General features: G+C 54.9%; 1 long non-coding RNA gene across 1 annotated transcript; it reads left to right on the top strand.

Annotated features, from left to right (window-relative positions):
* The first annotated feature begins 1,995 nt into the window (after positions 1-1,995).
* On the top strand, positions 1,996-3,386 carry LOC144228773 (uncharacterized). Its single transcript, XR_013334259.1, has 2 exons — positions 1,996-2,632; positions 2,848-3,386. It is a non-coding gene; the product is annotated as an uncharacterized LOC144228773 (long non-coding RNA).
* The last annotated feature ends 2,647 nt before the right edge of the window (positions 3,387-6,033 follow it).

Raw genomic sequence — 6,033 nt, 5'->3', positions numbered from 1 at the left:
AGGCGGCAGTCAGCTCAGCACCGGGGCTTGATGAGGACGACCCGCCCCCGCACCCCCAGCTCAGGGTTTGGGCTGGTTTCCTCCCTCCGACAGGCAGATGGGACAGCACCATCCACATCTTATGGCAGAGGAACGAGGCAGGGACAGGCTTCTCCGGGGAGGCCTGGGTGCTGACCGCGGCCGTGGCTCTCATGGCAGGGACGGCACCACGTCACGGGGCCCTCCCAGGATCGACGGGAGGGGGAGAGTGAAAGCCCACGGCTCTGTCACGAGGGGGACACGGTGAGCCAGCAGGTCCGGCCCCAGGCCCCGGGCGAGCAGGAGGCCTGGAGGAGCTTTCCTGCACCCCAGCAGGGTCGGGGACCCCCACTGGCCCTGGAGACCAGGTCCCTGGAACACGTGCCCATTGGCCACTGACCAGCGAGGCCAGCGACGCAGGGCACAGCGGTGGGGTCCCACGCAGGACTGAACCCCTTGCTCTGGGAACTGCCAGACTTTGCAACAGAGGAGGCTCGTGCTGACACCACCATCAGGGCACACACAGCTGTCCCTGCCAGAGCCCACGCCCGCAGAGCCCGCCTCCCCACACACCTGACCCCGAGCCCACGCAGCCCCGGCTTCCCCAGAGGCAGGGGGCCGCAGGCTGCACACGAAGGGTCACCCCGAGTAGGTCACGAGGACCCAACCAGCTTCGTCTGAACTCACAGCAAGACGCAGGGACAGATCTGAGTCCTTGGAGCACTGGACGCCCCTCGAAGGCAGTGGGGTGGCTGGGGGCCAGGGACAGAAGGGGCTGACAGCCCTCTCTTCTGCTGAACGCCAGCTTAGTGTACGTGACAGTTATTTCACACAAAGGTGTCCCCGCGTCCCGTGCATCCTCGTCTCCACCCCTCCCTGGAGCCGCTGCCTGGCTCTCTGGGAGACTTGACTGCAAGGCCTCTCCAGCCTGCTCGCCTACAGTAAGCTGGGGCTGGGGCGCACGGTCCCCCACAAGCACCACCTCTGTCCCTCGAGAGGACTTCATCACCGGCGGGCCACACAGCATGTGGGGCCCAGGTCTTGGCTGCTCTACTCCCGCTAGGCTCGCCCCAAGTCTGAGTAGCCCCCCAGGGGGCTCAGGAGAGATGCCCCGTGCGAGGAGCCGAGGGGTGAGTCCAGCCGCCACACCCGGGGACCCTGCACCCGCCTGACCCCTGAATCCTGCTCCACGCACCTGGGGCTCCCGGGACCCACACTTCTCTAGCTTGGGCTCCCCTTGGGGCGCAGACACCTCCAGGCCGAGATGGAAACTCACTCCTTAGCACCCTACGACTCTGCCAGGGACGCAAGCAGGTGCAGCTGCTTGTCTGACCACAGACGTGTGACGGGATCCAGCCGGCACCGCCAGACACGCACCTCGCTGTCGGGCAGAGTGTGTGTGTGTGGGGGGTGGCCTGGCCGAGGGTCCTGATGGGCCATGGCCCCCAGCACCAGGCCTGGCGCACTGACAGCTCTCATCCGGCCAGACCCTCCGCAGGAACACAGCAAGGCCTCAACTGCTCCAGGAGCTTCTCACCTGGGCCCTGGTCACTTTTGGTGGTGGCAGCGTAGATGGACCCCTGGCATCCCAAACCCCCAATCTGGAGGCTAACGGGAGGCACTGGGTGCCCGTCCTGTGACTCTCCAGGGCCCCGACCACCTCTCTTCCAGCTGGCACTCCCGTTCTGACGTTTCCGTCTGTCACCTTGAGCCAGGCACCCGAGGCCACTCAGACGGCTGGGTGTGCTCCGCAAAGCCATGCTTACACAGCGCCCCGCTCTAAGAACCCGGGCTATGGCAACAGGGCAGGGGGCTACCCGAGGCCGATCAGGGGTCTCCTAGCATCTCAATAAAGCCGTGTCACTCCCCGACCCGCCCCGGCCAACCTCTGCACGCACACCTCAGTCCCTCCACCAGAGGCAGAACTTCCTCATTCCTGACTTCCTCCTCCTCCAGATTCTCCCCACCAGACTGCCCTCCAAGCGCGTCCCTCAGCCTGGCCCTCCGTCCTGTGCCTGGCTGTCTGCCCCTTCCAGCGGGCCCCACAGCGCCTCCTCACCGTGGGCCACGCCCACGGGCCTCCTGCGCCCCCCTTCTGTGCTCCTCAACCCATCGCGCCGGGGCACAGCAGCCCCCTCCGGCGCGCAGGGCCCCGGCAGCTCTCCGTGACCACCGCAGAGCCGGGCACTGGCAACGCAGGCCGCGGGGCCCACAGAGCCGGACATACTCACCGTCTGGGCCTTTGTGGGGCGCGTTTGCTGCCCCCTGTTCTGGAGGGCCCAGTTGTTAGGGAAAAGCGTCACGTGTGTAGAGGCGCAACGGGAGGAAGGTCTTCGGAGAGCACGGACCGCCTTCCCCACGCCCGACCAAGCAGCCTCCTGGTATATCCACCTGTGCTTCCGCCAGACGACAGAGCGCGGTCCCCTCCCCATGGAGTTAAAGGAACCAGAGGATGCTCTCCAAAAGGACCCAATGGTACAAGTGGCCCTGGGTCTAGCATGGCCAGTCCCAGTCTGGGAGAGCGGACAGGCCACCTTCTGACATGTCACAACCGCCAAGTGGGTTCAGAAATGGCGTGGGAAACCAGCCTCAGGGGGACCATGGGGTCCATGGGGTAAGTGCTGGGAGAGGTGTTGGGGGGGAATAGGTGGAATAGGAGCAGAGGGGAGGGGTGGAGGGGCAGGGGACNTACGGCAACATCGTGTAGCAACGGGGGGAGATGTGTATAGGTGGGGAATCCCTCACCCAGGGCCACAAGATGGCAGCAAATGAATTTGGGGCGGTTGGCAAGCGGCCTCCTACCCGGTGGAAAGCTAGTCTTATTTTCAGACGGCAGGACCCAAACTTCTCCAGAGAAGCACACCACACGCCACAAGGCCATCTTCCCTGTCTCAGGGCAAACAGACTACAGACCAAGGCTTCCCTCGGCTCCCACACAGGACAAAGTTCCTGCCCGGGAGAAAGTCCCAACGCCCCAGCTCTGGGCGGGGCTCAGAGCAGCCCTGCCCACCGCCCCGCCCGGAGAGGCTGCCCTCGGCCCCCAGCCATGCCCGCTGCCGCCCCTCCCCTGCCCAGCCGCGCAAGAGGGAATCCGAGCCTCCTTCAAGTGCATCTGAACCCTTCGGGGTGTCAGCTTTCTCAGGGGTGACATTATATCAGCCTGTAGACCAGCCACAGTGGACGCCTCACCTCAAAATAAATCATCAGCTCTCACACCTCCACCCCTGTTCAAGCTCCACCCATCACCAGCAACTCCTTCCCTCTGCCTTGAGACCTGGCAAACTCTTTTTTTAATGTAAAGTTATTTATTTAATTTCTTATTATTTACTTACTACAATTTTTCTTTTTATTAAAAAATATAAAATAACCATATTATAATAGTATGAAATACGTACTCAGCTCAACTATTTTTTAAAAATTTTTATGTTTATTTATTTTTGAAAAAGAGAGAGAGAGAGAGTGTGTGAGCAGGGGAGGGGCAGAGAGAGGGAGACACAGAATACGAAGCAGCTCCAGGCTCTGAGCTGTCAGCACAGAGCCCAACGCGGGGCTCGAACTCCCGAACCGCGAGATCATGACCTGAGCCCAAGTCAGATGCTTAACCGACTGAGCCACTTAGGCACCACTCAACTCACTAATATTTTGTCACATTTGCTTCAGCTATTATTTTCCCCATACTTCTTAATAATATATTTAGTTTTTCTTAATTTGCATCCAAGTTAGTTAGCATATAGTGCAATAATGATTTCAGTAGAATGCAGTGATTCATCCCCTCCATATAACATTAAGTGCTCATCCCAATAAGTGTCTTCCTTAAAGCCTTTGCCCATTTAGCCCGTCCCCCAACCCACAACCCCTCCAGCAACCCTCAGTTTGTTCCTGGTATGTAAGAGTCTCTTGGGGCACCTGAGTGGCTCAGTCAGTTGGGTGTCTGACTTCGGCTCGGGTCATGATCTTGTGGTTCTTCAGTTCGAGCCCCACGTCAGGCTCTGAGCAGACAGCTGAGCCTGAAGTCTGCTTCAGATTCTGCCTCTCCCTCTCTGCCCCTCTCCCACTTACACTCTATGTCTCTCTCTCAAAAATAAATATTAAAAAAAAAAAGACTCTCTTGGGTTTTGTCCCCCTCCCTGTTTTTATATTATTTTTGCTTCCCTTCCCTCCTGTCCATCTGTTTTGTATCTTAAATTCCACATGAGTGAAGTTACATGATATTTGTCTTTCTCTAATTTCGCTTAACATAATACCGTCTAGTTCTATCCATGTTGTTGCATATGGCAAGATTTCATCCTTTCTGATTGCCGAGTAATACTCCATTGTATACGTACACCACATCTTCTTTACCCATTCATCCCTCGACAGACATTTGGGCTCTTTCCATACTGTGGCTGTTGTCGATAGTGCTGCCATAAACATTGGGGTGTATGTGTCCCTTCGAAACAGCACACCTGTATCCTTTGGGTAAATACATAGTAGTGCAATTGCTGGGTCGCTGGGTAGTTCTAGTTTTAATTTTTTGAGGAACCTCCATACTGTTTTCCAGAGTGGCGGCAAAAGTTTGCATTCCCATCAGCCATGCAAAAGGGTTCCTCTTTCTCTGCATCCTCACCAACATCTGTCATTGCCTGAGTTGTTAATGCTAGTCATTCTGACTGGTGTGAGGTGGTGTCTCACACCAGTTTTGATTTGTATTTCCCTGATGAGTGATGTTGAGCATCTTTTAATGTGTCTGTTGGCCATCTGGATGTCTTCTTTAGAAATGTCTATTCATGTCATTTCCCCATTTCTTCACTGGAGTATTTGTTTTTTGGGTGTATAGTTTGATAAGTTCTTTATAGATTTTGGATACTAACCCTTTATCATTTGCAAATATCTTCTCCTGTTCTGTTAGCTGCCTTTTACTTTTGCTGATTGTTTCCTTCGCTGTGTAAAATCTTTGTATCTTGATGAAGTCCCAACAGTTCACTTTTGCTTTTGTTACCGCTTGCTTCTGGAGACGTGTTGAGTAAGAAGTTGCTGCAGCCAAGATCAATGAGGTTTTTGCCTGCTTTTTCCTCTAGGATTTTGATGACTTTCTATCTTACATTTAGATCTTTCATCCATTTTGAGTTTTGGGGTGTGGCGTGAGAAAGTGTTCCAAGTTCATTCTTTTGCATGTTGCTGTCCAGTCTTCCCAGTACCATTTGCTGAAGAGACTATGTTTATTGCTTTGGATACTTTCCTGCTTTGTCAGAGATGAGTTGTACATACGTTTGTGGGTCCATTTCTGGGTTCTTTGTTCTGTTCCATTGATCATGGGTCTGTTCTTGTGCCAGGACCATACTGTCTGGGTGATCACAGCTTTGTAACACAGCTTGAAGTCCAAAACTACAATGCCTCCAGCTTTGGTTTTCTATTTTAGGATTGCTTTGGCTATTTAGGGTCTTTTCTCGTTCCACACAAATTTTAGGATTGTTTGTTCTAACTCCGTGAAAAATGCTGGTGTTATTTTGATAGGGATTGCACTGAATGTGTACATTGCTTTGGGTAGTATCAACACTTTACTAACATTCATTCTTCTAGTCCATGAGCATGGAGTATTTTTCCTTTTGTGTGTGTGTGTGTGTGTGAGAGAGAGAGAGAGAGAGAGACAGAGAGAGAGACAGACAGACCTGGCAAACTCTCACTCACCCTTCAGAACACCCTTTAGGTGCCTCTGCTTCTGAAAAGCCTCCCCAAGCAAACTGGGTCACTCCCTCCGCGGTGCCCCCATTACCATCTGTCCACTTCTCACTTTGCTCTCCTTCAAAATGTCTGCAGAGCTCAAAGTCCCTGTTCTCAACTTGCTTAAACATCCGGAGGGGGGCTGGGGAAGAGACATCCCGGAGAGCTTCTCCACAAGGAGACCAGGGGCATTCCAGGGAAACGGGGGAGCCCAGAGCTGAGTGTGCTCCACAAATAGAAAAGGAGGGGAAGCATATTCCCAAGCGGCCAAACCACAGAGGCCTCCCAAACGCGCCGGCAGCCGTGGGAAGCCTC

The sequence above is a fragment of the Crocuta crocuta genome, unplaced genomic scaffold (assembly GCF_008692635.1).
Source record: "Crocuta crocuta isolate KB4526 unplaced genomic scaffold, BGI_CrCroc_1.0 scaffold443, whole genome shotgun sequence".
Classification (NCBI taxonomy): domain Eukaryota; kingdom Metazoa; phylum Chordata; class Mammalia; order Carnivora; family Hyaenidae; genus Crocuta; species Crocuta crocuta.
Note: the sequence above shows the minus strand (reverse complement) of the source record. Positions and strands in the feature narration are given on the sequence as shown.